This window comes from Colossoma macropomum, unplaced genomic scaffold, assembly GCF_904425465.1.
Source record: "Colossoma macropomum unplaced genomic scaffold, Colossoma_macropomum, whole genome shotgun sequence".
Classification (NCBI taxonomy): Eukaryota; Metazoa; Chordata; class Actinopteri; order Characiformes; family Serrasalmidae; genus Colossoma; species Colossoma macropomum.
Genome location: NW_023494809.1, coordinates 30,927,168 through 30,941,050, shown reverse-complemented (window position 1 = coordinate 30,941,050; position 13,883 = coordinate 30,927,168). Strand labels below are relative to the sequence as shown.

Here is a 13,883-nt window from a genome sequence, read left to right as displayed (position 1 = left end):
ACAGTTGAAGAACATGCTTTTTCAAGTGTGTAGAACTCATGGTTCTATATAGAACCAATTCCTTTACTAAAGAACTCTTGAATACCCATCCTTTTTAAGAGTGTAGCTTAGTGCGAGGCTGTGGACGAGTCAGGCCTCACACTCTCTCTCTTTCTCTCTCTCTCTCTCTCTCTCTCTCCCACTCCTGTGCCTCTGTCCCAGGACGTTCGCCCACTCTCCATTCAGAAACCTCTCTCTCTCTCTCTCTGCCTCTCCCTCTCTCTCTCTCTCTCTCTCCCTCTCTCTCTCTCTCTCTCTCTCTCTCTCTCTCTCTCTCCCCCCGGCCTCAGTCCCCCAGGCTGTGGTGAATAATGTCCTGCCTCCTCTTAGACAATGAAAGCGGCGAGCGCTCGCCAAACCGCAGGCCGGCAAAGCCGCTCCGCCGTTCTCTGACAAATGGAACCTTCCGCCTGCTGCAGGACCCCTTACGACGCTCCGCCGGGGGAGGACTCTGACCTGAAGAGCCCGTGTGTGTGTGAGTGTGTGTGTGTGTGTGTGTGTGAGAGAGAGAGAGAGAGAGAGAGAGAGAGAGTCTGTCTGAGTGTGAATAATGAATTCCTCTGGAAAGTCTAACCTTGTCTTCTTTCATGAATAAGATATATTTCACGAGCATGTTGAGGCCTCTTAATAAAAACAGCAGGCTGGAGAGGAGCAGAGAAAAAGCCCATTTACTGCTCATGTACACATTTATCCTCCTCTTTCTCTGTAAATGTTCACCTCCGTTATTCCCTCTCTCTCTTTTCGCTCTCTTCTTTCGCTCCCTCTCGGTGTCAACCCCCCCCAGTCTCTCTCTCTCTCACTCGCTCTCAGTGTCTCTCACTCTTTCTCAGTGTCTCTCTCTCAGATTCAGATTTCAGTTTTCCTTATTGGCATGAATTGTGATTCACTGTTGCCAAAGCAATGAAGGGAATAGTTTAATGCAAATAGACTGCAAAAATGGTGTCTTGTCAAGTAAAATTAACTTTAAAATAGTCGATAAATGTAATATGTCTCCTGTTGAGATTATTATGAGCTTAATTTAATATTATTTTCCTTATTTCTAGACATTGTTTACTTGTTTTGAGTAATTTTATTAAGCAAATGTTCTCACTATATTGGAAAATAATTGTGCTTGTTTGAAGAAATGAGCTTGAAACCAGCAAAATTATCTGCTAGTATATTGAGATCATTTTTGCTTAATAGAATTACTTAAAACAATTTAAAAATGTCTAGAAAAAAGCCAGATAATCTTATAAATCAGTGCACAACCATCTCAAAATGGGAAATATCTCATGTATTGATTAGATTTAACATCACTTCTCTTGACAAGATACTATTTTAGTATTTCGCAGTGTAGAGACAATAATATTAAATAAAAAAAACCAAAAAACAGTAATTTACGTATGTTTATCAATTATATCTTTATGCACACATATCATTACCCAAGTAAAAACACGTTGTATGTTAAAAACAGCAATTTTTAGTAGGAGGAAGGAGATAAACATCATTAACTTCACGAAAATTTTAGATCATTCCTTCACACAGCACACAAAGCGATATCTTGTCAAGTGAAATGATCTTAAATCTAGTTGATCTAGATAATATTTCTTATTTTGGGATTGTTGAATGCTTATTATAAGATTTTTTAATCTATTTCTAGACCATTTTAAGGGATTTTAGTGAGTCAAATTATTTAATTATATTGGTAGATAATTAAGTTGTAAGAAATGTGCCTCCAAATTGTCTCCCAGTTAAGTGAGATAACTTCACTAAACAGAATCACTAAATACACTAAATAGAATCACTCAAGTGAGTAAAAATGTCCACATTCTTCTTGCTTTTTCAAGGGTTCTTTAGTAAAGACAATGGTTCTATAGAGAACCGTGAAAACTCAAAGAATGATTTGTATGCTTAAATGTTTCTTTGCATGGTGAAATTGATCTTCAGATTGATGGAGAATGTGCTGTATAGTACCTGAAAGGGCTTGACATTATAACAACAGCAGAACCCTTTTTTCAGTGCTATATAGAAACCTTTAAGCATGCGAATCCAGTAAAGCCCCCTGAAGTAGCTTTGAAAAACCAACTTTTTGAGAATTTCAATAATCTTATAATAAGCTTACAGCAATCTCAAAACTTTGGCTATATTGAATAGATTTAAGATAATTTCTCTTAACAAGGGACTATTTTTGCAGTGAACACAGTTCAAAGTGCAGCTTGAGCCCTATTCGAGTTGGATTAATATTACTTGAGGACGTGCTGTAATTTGAGTGATTACAGAGCTTTGTGATTTTAATCCAGTACGAATCTGCATGCCTGTAGTTTTTAAGTCTGCTAAGTAATAATTCTGGAGTGAAATACAATCGATAATTCGTCAAACTCTGAGCTTTACAGTAACAGCAGTGCTGCTTGAATCGGCAACTGAGTAATATAATAACAAAACCGGCTAACAAAAGACAGACAAGCTTCTTGTTTGATTTTCCCATTCCACCTTAAATGGTGCAGCAGCTACGTTTTGGCACCACACTTTTCAAAACAATTCGAATAAGAAGCTGATTTCAGTGATGATCCAGCTCAGAAATCCAGTTCAAACACTTCCTGAATCTGTAGAGTCGCCCTTTCCATTCCATCCTATCACGAGATCATACGAGACTCACATCCGGAGTTATGAGCCTATGAAGAGGGGCTGAGATACACGTCATCTGCCTCTCACTGTGTGGAACTGGTGGATTCGTGTGTCCATCTACATTCGGTGTGAAACTGACCGATGGACACTCAGGAAATCACTAAGGACTGACCATCACGCCGGAAACCCTTCATTCTTCATTCAGTCCACATCGGAGACTCATGTGAAACAGCGTGCAGAGAGTTTACAGCTGCTGAAGCTGCTGCAGCGGTTTTGGAAAGTAATGATGAAGATAACGGAGCATTTAGATATGAAACATATGAGGATCATGATATATGAAGAGCCTTTAAAGGAGAGTTTAAGAAGAGATGAACAAATCGAGAAGACGACCTCAGAGGGTTAAAGAATCTTCCAGTTGAGGCTCTTTAGGGAGCCGAAAGTGGCCTCCTTCTCTGTGTTCCCCCCTTCACCTCCTTCAAGATACTAGCTAGTCTGTAAAACTATTAGCCTCCACCCTCTCTCCCCATCTCTCCTTGTAAGAAGATGGGCATTGTGTGAAGGGGGGGCGCTCGGCTAGCTCCAGCCTTCCTTCACTGCTCCCCGTGGAGTATTGTTAAAACACAGCACCCCTTCTTCCCTCCCTCCCTCCCCCCCTCCCCCCTCAGCCGTGCCTCAGCTCTTAAAACACTTTGCATGAGAAAAAGTGATTACTCTTCAGATGCTCTGCTGACAATGAAGGAGTCTTTGGGTTCATCCTAAAATTTGCTCACAGAGTTAAGACCCCGGCACCCCCTTCCTCACTCCCCCTGCCCCTACCCGCCCCTTTTGTTTTTGTAAGCAGGGGCAGTATTTGTCTTACGGAGGGGGTAAGTAAAGGTTCTGACATTTTCCTGTGAAGTGTTTTGAGGGCAGAAGCGGCGGGGAACTGCTTCAAAGAAGGAGACGAAGAAGAAAGCTGAACTGGCCAGAATCGTGCACGGAGAATCAGAGCTGAGAATTTGGGATTTTAACAGGACAGGCTTGACCTTCGGACGCACACATATGATACTGCATTAGGAGCCCCAGCTACAAGCACAGGCCTGACCCTGGAGTCAAAAGTTAAGTCCAAACTCAAGAAGTCTGTGGGAGTGGCGTGTTTTAGCTCTGCATTCTCTAAAAATGATGTGTGCATCCAGTATTTCTGATCATAATAATCAAATAAGCCGTGTTCTGTAATAGAGGTGGGCGATCTGATGATATTTATTACTATCGTGATACTACATCACAATAAGGGTGGGCAATATTGCAAAAATATTATACCACAGCACCTCAGGAAACTTGCACGTTACACATCACTATATTTGGCTTTTCTGAAAAGGTGGAACAGACAAATCAGAACCTGTAGTGCCACATATAAAATACAATAATAGAAATAAAAATAATAACAATAAACTTGGAAATACAACGATTGTAATTCAGTGTTGTACAAACTGCACTAAATCCAATTAAACAGGCCTAATTATTCTCAGTCAATAATGAAATATGTAGTTAGTTAGTGTTATTTAAGTACACTCTTAAAAAAAGATGGTTCTTCATGGGTTCTTTTTTAAAGAAAATGGTTCTATATAGAACCATGACCACTCAAACAATCCATTTGCATGATTAAAGAGGTCTTTGCATATAGAAGTGTTCTTCAGATTGATAGAGAATGTGTTCCATATGGTTTTAAATAGATCCTTCTATATATATATAAGGGTTCTATACAGCACCAAAAAGTGTTCTGCTTTTGTTATGATAGAAGAACCCATTTTGGTGCTATACAGAACCCTTTTCTTTACTAAAGAACCCTTGAAGAACCATCTTTTTTTAGTGTGTACTGACGATATTCACAGTATGTTCAGAAAAGCATATTGTGCCTTACTTTATCGCAATAACGATGAAATATCGTCCACCTCTACATCACAGTACGCTTTTCTGAGTACATCATTGATATTGTAGTGCGAGCAGTGATCAAGGGAAGGAATTGATTTCACATTTACAACAAAAATATGGTGATGGATATAATAAAGGGCTGAACAATTTGAACAAAATATCTAATGATGATTTTTCTGACCAATATTGCAATTGCAATTTAAATTGCGATAACATTCTATAAATTGAGGTCCAGGTCTTTTTTTAGGCCAAGAAGACCAGCTTATCCACTATTTCTAGCTTGAGGCTTGAACATAGCTGGTTAACACACCAAACCGCTTATCGCTGCTGTCGGAACAAATATCATATCTCCAAAGTGGTAACTTTACAGGAGACGGAAAAAACATACTTTACTTTTAATGTAAGTCAATGGAACCAGACTTTTTTAAACGTCATTTTGGGCTGTTTTTTTTTGGTCCATTCATCATGAAATTTACATTATATTATACTTATTATATTTTCAATTATGTCAAAAACAAGTTTTTGTTCCGACAGCAGCGATATGGATTGTTTCTGATTGTTCTTACTCACCTACAGGTGGTGTTATTGGGTTAAATTTTCCCACTTAAAATTAAAATATTTGAAAAATGTAGCCTATTCTAAAAATTCCAGCACTTTTGAAAATTGATAAAACGATGAATTTTTAAGCCCTATTATGTATTATATACAATTATTTGCATGTATAATGATGGTTACACTTTCAATATTGTCCACCAAATTCTGTTAACCCAGTGAATTGAACACACTCCTCCAGCACCATGCAGACTTACATGACTCATTTGTGCTTCAGCATAAAAAACAATACTGAGCAAAAGTGAATTTCCCATCTTTATTTTCAACAAGGCGCGGTGCAGCATACTTAAGGAGTGAACGACGACATGCAGACATGCGTTCATCTCAGTCTTCCCTCTTTAGTTTGCTGGTAATTCCTTCAGTGACAGCGTGCTCTAGCTCTGTAGACTGAGCGCAGGAAACACACCCTGATCAGGCTGAGGAATCATCACATGTGTGTGTAAAGCTCCTTCACACGTGCTCGAAAGACCTCACGACAACAACGTCCCATCACCTCCACAACAACGCGCCCTGTTCACGGCATGATCTACCATACAGGCAACCTAGGAAGCCACCCAGGGGCACTACACTCTCAGAAATAAAGGTACTGAACTGTCTCTGGGTCAGTGCCCCTCTTGTCACTGGGGTGGAACCCTCAAGGCTCCATCTCAGTACCTTTAGTCAGGGAACATAACTGAACCATAATCCACTGAAATGATATGTTCTAAGCTGTACTGACTCCACACACCCCGTCTCGTCTCCAGGCTTTTATTTTACTGTTCTGTTTAAAACATTCGGTTATGAAAAGGTACAAATACGAACTTTTCACCTGGAAACACTTATTTAAGGTTCACAATCAGACCTTAAAACCACTGTTGGAGCTTTGAGGGAACATTTACACTGTTTGTACCTTGATGAACGGAAAATATACCTGCATAGAACATTTATTTCTAGGGGGGGCACCTAATATTTCCTCCAAAATGAATGTAAAAATTGATAAATAAATAGACTTTAGCTAAACAGCTGACTGTAGCTCAGTATATATATTTTGAAGAACGAACAGAAGCCTTGAGGAAACAGTCCCAAATTTATTTGAGTCCCTGCAAAGAATAGACACTGATTGAGACTCTCCTGTTTATGCTGGACAGTCTGATAATTTGCTCAGCTATCTTGTTGTTAGGGTTAAATTACATAAAGGCCTGCATCTTCCAGCAGGATTAGAGAAGCTAAGAGGACTAGACTATTATGCATTGAACATTTATGTTGTTTCTTGCTACTTTAAGCCCTTGGCTCAATATTTTAGTGATGTGTTTGGTCTCACGTCTTGTTTTACATTATTGTAAATGAGTTTGTGTGGATGAGGCACCATAACTGCACTTCTCAGGCGCACCAGATGATCTTAATCTGGCCCTGCTCCTGCTCCACGCTCAAACACTGCCACACTCTGCCAGAACTGACCACCAAATGGACGGCACCCTTCACACTCAGGCTTTGAGACGTTGAGGTAAAGCAAACGCTACAGCAGAAGCTACAAGACACGCCGACATCTCACCGGCATGCCGACGAGCCGAGCTGTTGGAAATCACCTACTTGAGAAAAGCAAACACAAGCATTAGCCGTGACACGCTGACTCTCTCCCTCGACTCTCTCTCTCTCTCTCTCTCTCTCAATCTCTCTCTCTCTCTCTCTCTCTCTCTCTCAATCTCTCTCTCTCTCTCTCGTACGCACACACATAGGCTCCTCCGGCCGGGCTAGCGCTTACCGCCGGGCCCCCGAAGAGCATTCTGTCGGAGCCTTTCTCATTCTAGCTCATTTTTCTTCTCCCTCGCTGACGGAGGAAATGGGTAGGCTAATTGGTGGGTCAATTTTGAGTCTCCAGCAGCCAAAACTCGCCAGTGAAAACAAACCCGTCGCTCGAAAGTTTGGGAAGGGCCCTCACATTTCCTGCGCTCGCCTGCAGGGCGCTGCCTGGTGCACGGCGAGTTTGTGAGTGTGTGAGAGAGAAAAAGAGAAAAAAGAGGACAGAACTTTTGATCCAACATGTTAAACGCATCAGCGCAAAAACAAATCGAAGAACGTGCTCACTTTTCACCACAGAGCGCGCCCTCAAACGCACGGCCGAGCATGCGAATGAGTCCCTTTGCCTCGAGACCCCCGAGAAGAGGGGGGGAGCTTTGAGCGAAGACCCCAACAGGTGAACAGGGCCTTAGTGTGGAATCCTGGGAGCAGCAGCATGAAGCATATTAAAAGGCCATAGAGAGAGGGAGAGAGAGAGAGAGGGCAAGCATCAGAGAGAGATAGAGCACAAATGAGAATAAAGATGGATGGAAGTAAAGGGGAAAGGGGGGAGGAGAGATAAAGAAGAGAGAAAGGGAAATGGAGGGAGAGAGAGAGAGAGAGAGATAGAGAAAAGGGGGCTGTCCTGACGGAGAGGCAGATCAGAAGCATGCCCTGAAGGGATGACTGGGCCTGGGGATTAGTCAGAGAGGGAGAGAGAGAGAGGGGCAGAAAGGAAAAGAAAGAGAAAGAGAGAGAGAGAGAGAGAACCCCCCCCCCAAACCGTGCAGCCACAGACCCCCTTCTCACCTCCGCCGAGACGCAAATACGGACAGACACTTTTGACATGTCTCTACTTTTCCACAACGGCCCGACTTCGTATCAACACAATACACACCCTAACCCGTGGCAAAGCTCAATAACCTCTCTCTCCCTCCCTCTCTCTCTCTCTCTCTCTCCGCCTTCACGTCTTTCTTTTTCCTCAGCTACTCCCTACTTTGTGTCCTTTTCATTCGACGTCAAAAAGTATCAAAGTTGGGGATCATCAAAGTAAAAATTTCATCCATTTCTCAAAAGTTGAGGCTCTGCATCCACTTCGGGCCACGTAATCACCCGATTACTGGCGTCTAAAAAGTTTAAACAGATGCAATAATTGCCAAAAAGGTACTTTTTTCAGTGTTTTCTTCCTGCTGGAGGGGGGGAAGCGATCCGCATCTGAAAGAAATCTGACAACACGGGCGAGGGAGGAGAGCTTCTGAAGAAATAACCTCATGCACATTCACCTTCGGCCCCTGCTACAGATCCATCATAACAAATCACTCCCCGTATGCCTCGGCAACAGAACGTAATCAGCTCTGCCTGGCTGCCAAACGTCAAACTGAAAACACATTTCACCACCATGAAAAAAAAATTAATAAAAAAATCCCCCCCGTGCCCCCCCAGAGCACTTCCCTAATCTCCATCCAGCATCAATCCCATTCAGGTTCAGGCAGAAGAAAAAACATCTTCCCCTCCGTTTGTCGTCTTATTGGTTTGGACAGGATGAGCGGTGCTATTTAAACACACATTAGCATCACAATGCCCCGCTGTTAGCCGCCTCATTCACACACACACACACACACACACACACACACACACACACACTCTCACGCATGCACCTAATTACAGGTAGCGCCGCTTTAGCATGCTGAAGGACCCCAAGGGTCAGACGCAGGGCCCTGAGCCTCCACGGGACGGGCATGTCTGCGTTTTCGGAGGTTGGTGGAGAGGTGCGAGGGTCATCTCAGAGGGTTCTTATTAGCTGCTGACAGAGTGTGGTCTGTCAGATTTCTAAAAGGGTCACCAGTAAAAAAACAGAAGAGGTTTAATCAGATCTGAGTGATGCGCACTGTGGTAAGACGCTCATCCAGGAAAATTCATTTATGTTCAGCAAGATGTGATGAACTGGAACCAGACTGCTTCCCAAAATCACACCTGTTCAGCTGAAGACTGTTTAACTGATGTATTATTCAGAAAATATTCTACATAATGGAGTAAAATAGTATAATTGCTGCAAAACAGAAAATATAATAACTGCAATATTTAAGAAATTACTAATTTCTTAAAGTCTGGTTTAAATTTAAATTAAAAAATTGAATTCCTGAAATTAACACAGTCAGTCTAAGCAAGTAGTGCAAATTAATATAACTGTGTCTAAATGAGAAATGATGAAATATTAGAAAATAATGACAAAAAAATTGCCTTGAAAGTGGCAGGTGCAGCAAATTAAACCAGACCAGTATTTTTTTTTTCTAATGAGAAATGTGCAAATCGCATAGATATTTATTATATTGAGCCAAATTAAAGAATTCATTTTGGACGAACAGTTTTGTTTTGTTTTGCATTGTATTGTTTTATATATACAGACAGAAATGAAACTCTTAAATTTGGAGCAGGCTGAGGTGGAGTTTGGTGCAAAACAGTCGGAAAGAAAAACATGCTGTGGCCACTAAATTCTAAATCTCAGTTTCTCTGCACGGAGACAAATTAAACGACCGTTTAACTAAAAACCGGAATTTTTTTTCTTAAATTCTCAAAAACACGCGCTGAACACGCGAACCTGTCCGGGAGGAGGAGAGAGAAGAGAGGGAGAGGAGAAAGGAGAAAAAGGGTGTTTTCAGGCCTGAAGAGGAAAAAATGCTAATAAATAAAATAAAATAAAAATGCAAAGAAATATAAAAAGAAAAAAGGGAAGAAAAAAAGTTGAGATTTTTTGTTTCTGCGCGCCAAAAATCAATTTACTTAAAAAATCAATTTTAAAGCTTTTTATTTTAATCTTCAGGGTCTAAAAATGATTTGGTGAAATTTGAGGGAGTTACTGAATGAAAGCGCGTGCAGATAGATGCTGAGGTGCCTCAGCAGGGCGCGCGACGCTGTCTGTTCCCGCGCGCCGAACGGCCAACAGCTGGCGGGGGCGCGAGGAGAAAGTTTACGAAAACACACGCGCGCAGGTGAATATTCAGATATGTAGCACACTTCCATTACTCCGCATGCGTTTTAAAGCGGCACGTGCACTGCAGATACACTCCTAACCAGCTACTCAAAGCTTCGCGAGCTCCTTTGATCTTGAAATTCGGCTTATTTTATCAGGTTAAAAGTTATAAGCAGGTTATTCTGGATAAACAAACAACCTAAACACCTCAAAATGATCTCCGGTGAACTTCTTCTCCTTCAGGCTGGTTCAGGTGTTGTTTTTTGGGCCTCGTGCGAGCACGTGAAAAAAGAAAAGCGCTCTGAAATATGACCCCCGGTAAATACGCCCCCCAGAGAAAAGCCCTGCTGAAAAAAGACGGTTAGAACCACTAAGACTAAAACCTGATGGGAACTGGCCTAACGGTCACCAGTTTTCCTGCAGATCCCTTTGGGAAAGTTCTGGAATCGGTCCAAGGTCATATGTTGCACCATTACACTGTGACATGAGCCCATCAGGAGAACCCACAGCACCATTACTGACTCTAGAACACCAGCAGAAACTTCCACTGCTCTGCTGTGGTTTGGTTTTCAGCAGGAGGTCCTTAGTCATCTGAGCATGGCTGCAGAAGAGGAGGCCAGGCCAGGCGTCCCGGGCCAGGCACGGTTCAGAGTGCAGCTCTCAGATTTTCAGTTTGAGCAGAGGAAGAAGAAGAAAAGGAAGAAGAAAGTTCAGCAAGTTTGGCTACTTCGCCCGGATTACAGAGCAAAGCTCGCCGCACATGGAGCTCCGAGCGCAGCTGGCTTTGACCACCTTGTTTACTTCCAATTGAGCGCTTTTTTGCGACTTTGCAACCTGATCCTTCTGACACCTCAGCTCCTCTTTTCACTGAGGGAAAAAAAAACTTTCAGGGCGATGCAAACCTGCCAGGAGGAAAACAATGAACCAAGAAAGTGCAGACTTACGTTTCTGAAACGCAGTTTCCCTCCAGAAAACGCAGAAAAAACCGCCGCAGATGGATCTTCTCCGCTCGCTGCAGATGTGCAGAAGTTTCTCTCTGCGCGTCTTAAGTTTCAGCTCCCCTCTCTCCCTCTCTCTCTCCCTCTCTCTCCCTCTCTGCGCTCTGACCGAGTTTGGGTTTCTTTCTCCTCCTTCTTTTCCTCTCCTCGCCTTCTGCTTCTCTGCTACGCTTCTCGGGAACTCGGGAACTTTGTCTGGATGCCTGTCAGAGGAGTGAAAACCCTAGAAAAAGTGCGCACGGATTCCTGAAGCCCCCTTTTTTCCTCTCTCAGGACAACAAAGCGTGTTAAACAGCGCTGAGGAGACTTTCTCGGAGAGGGGGGCTCTGGTGCTCTGCAACTCCAGCTGCCCTTTCCTTCTCCTGACTCCTCCCTTTCGGAGCTTTCACACACGCTACCTCCCTCTTCTTCTTTCTAACCCCACTCTCTCTCCCTCCCTCCCTCTCTCCCTCCTTCCCTCCCTCCCTGCCTCCCTTCCTCCCTCCCTCCTTTCTCTTCTCCCAGTTCAGTTCGGCGCCGCTTGCTGTTTCCTGAGACGGCGGTGCGGTGGCTCGCTGGAAGCGGCTGCAGCTCGCGCCACGCACGAGAGCTTCGTAACTTTAAATTGAATGTGCGAAAGTCTGAGGCCAGCTGTTATATTTCTGCTATCACTCCTTTCTAAATTATGAGAAAGATTTTCAATGCAAATTCTTTTACCAGCACAACAGTTTGAGTGAAATGTAGAATTTTGCATCAAATTTTAACGTGAATTTCAGAAATTATTAGTATTTTCTACTCTGCATCCCTCTTGATTTAATGACAGGGAGCATTCCAGCTGCACGGGCTTCATATGATTGTGGAAAAGCCACTGATAATCAGATCAAATCCACCTGAGAGCCCAGCTTCACTGGAAGAGATCAGACTAAAAAAAAAATCTGAACATTTTCAGAACATGCTCAATTTCACAAATTTGTTCCAGTTTGAATAGTGACTTAGAATTAGTGCATAATTTAGAACATTTCTTCTTCATTTTAATGTATGACTTTTTTTTTGCTTATTATTATTATTATTTTATTTTATTTTTATTTTTTTTCAAAATTCTAAAATTCAATTTCCATGTTTAAATGAAAACAAGATTTGCAGTGTGATTTTTGGACCCCACTGTGCATGTAAACGTACAGCTTCGAAGCACCTTCACTGCACTGCTCCTCTCAGACTTTACCACATCATAACTGTGGGCTTTAAACGAGAGTGCTTTGTGATATCTTTCAAATACAAACACTGAGAGTGAGAGTGAGAGCGCTGAGCTAAGATCAGCTCTTATCAGGTCATGGAATTTTATTCAGTGTTACATGAAATCATAAGCTAATCCTCTGTCAGTAGGTTTGATAAATGAGGGTCATTGTTAGATGAATTGTACACTTTTGTGGATCGTTTATGAAAATGTCGCAGTCTTTTGCATTTGGTTATAAGAACTAAACTGAAGCAGAAATCCCAAAAAGGAATTTTTATTGGGTGAGTGATTATGTTAAGGAGGCAAACAACCTCCTCACTCTTTTTTATATGGTTAGAGAGTTTACACAGAGCTTACATTTGAGGAATAAATACTTTACATCATTCATTTAATAAACACAGAGACTAAAAAAAGTCTAAAATTCAAATCTAAAGCTTTAGAATTTAGAATTCTGTCTTTATGAAAGTTTCCTAGAAGACAATATCATATAATGTTTATTATTACAGAAATGTCCAGTAACCTATTCAAACATACAAAGGATAACAGGAATTTTTAGAGTGGGGGGGGCAGTTGTATAATAAATGTTTTTAACGTATAATGATTGTTTCATCTTTCTTTTTACAGCAGGAGCACATAAAGAACTTACATGACAATACGTGGGTAGTGAGAGACTCAAAATCAGATTATTTTATTTTGCTGGGGTCAAAGAAATCTATGAGAAGCAATCCACAATTCATTCATATTTATCTTTGGGTATCTACTTGCACTGAGCAGCTGAACATGTTTGTACACTAAATGTGTAAATAATCTAAAACAATTCAGATTGAACAGAAGCTTTAATGTACCTTTGCATTATGTCTGCTCATGCTTTACATATGTGCATCGTATAATCTACATAAAGGTTTAAAAACACGTCAATCTCCAATCTCAATTAGTAATTATGTGTAAAAAGAGAAGTAACAAAAATGCAAATGCAGCTTAATTTGATCTTCGGAACATTTCTCCAGTTTTGCTGCTTACTAACTGTAAGTTTACATTCATAGTACAGAAAAAAATAATATTTGTGTTTGTCCTGTTAATCAGATTCATCCTGATTGTCTCAAGCAAAGGCAAAATGCAGCCCTGATATGTGTTACAGCATTACTAAGCAACCCAATTCAGAGAATCAGAAAACAAGCAACACACTAACATTTCACAAATGCTACAAACGATGATGTAAATGGTGTTCATGTGACTGTGAGTGTATGTTTATGGAAAATACAGTGGATAAAAAGTCTGCCATCATTTATCCGACCTGTGGATACAGCTCAAATCAAGGACCTGCATTAAAAGAAAAAGAAGCCTGTATGTAATATAATTTCACATTATGAGAAATACGCATGAACGATTTGTATGATTTAGGGCATGACATAAGTAAATATTTAATAAAGATTTTATATTAGTGGTTTAGATCAAACCAGTTGTAACTAATCAGAGTTATCTCTTTACATGAGTTCTCTCAGGTGAAGATCAGATACAAAGCTAAAATTTGGAGTTGTCAGGAAACACGAATGGTGTCCTACAAGGCTCCGTATTAGGTCCTTTGTAATTGGTAACAATATAAAATTTTCAGCTGCAACATTCAAACTTAAAATGAACCCAAAACAGCATATCGTCCATTTTTTTAGGTTTTTATTTTTCGGCATCATTTGAGCTCAGCAGCTGCGTTTGCATTGTATAAAATTTCATAATTCCTAATGAATGGATCAGTATAAATGCTCCACAATTGCTTAGAGTAAAA

At 41.2% G+C, this 13,883-nt stretch overlaps 1 protein-coding gene across 1 annotated transcript in view; it reads right to left on the bottom strand.

Moving 5' to 3' along the window:
• gli3 (GLI family zinc finger 3) overlaps positions 1–11,318 on the bottom strand; it is a 213,944-nt gene extending 202,626 nt beyond the window's left edge. Inside the window, exon 1 of the mRNA XM_036558807.1 lies at positions 10,837–11,318. The gene's annotated coding sequence lies outside the window, so the exon portion shown is untranslated. The remainder of the gene's footprint in view (positions 1–10,836) is intronic.
• Between the last annotated feature and the right edge of the window lie 2,565 nt (positions 11,319–13,883).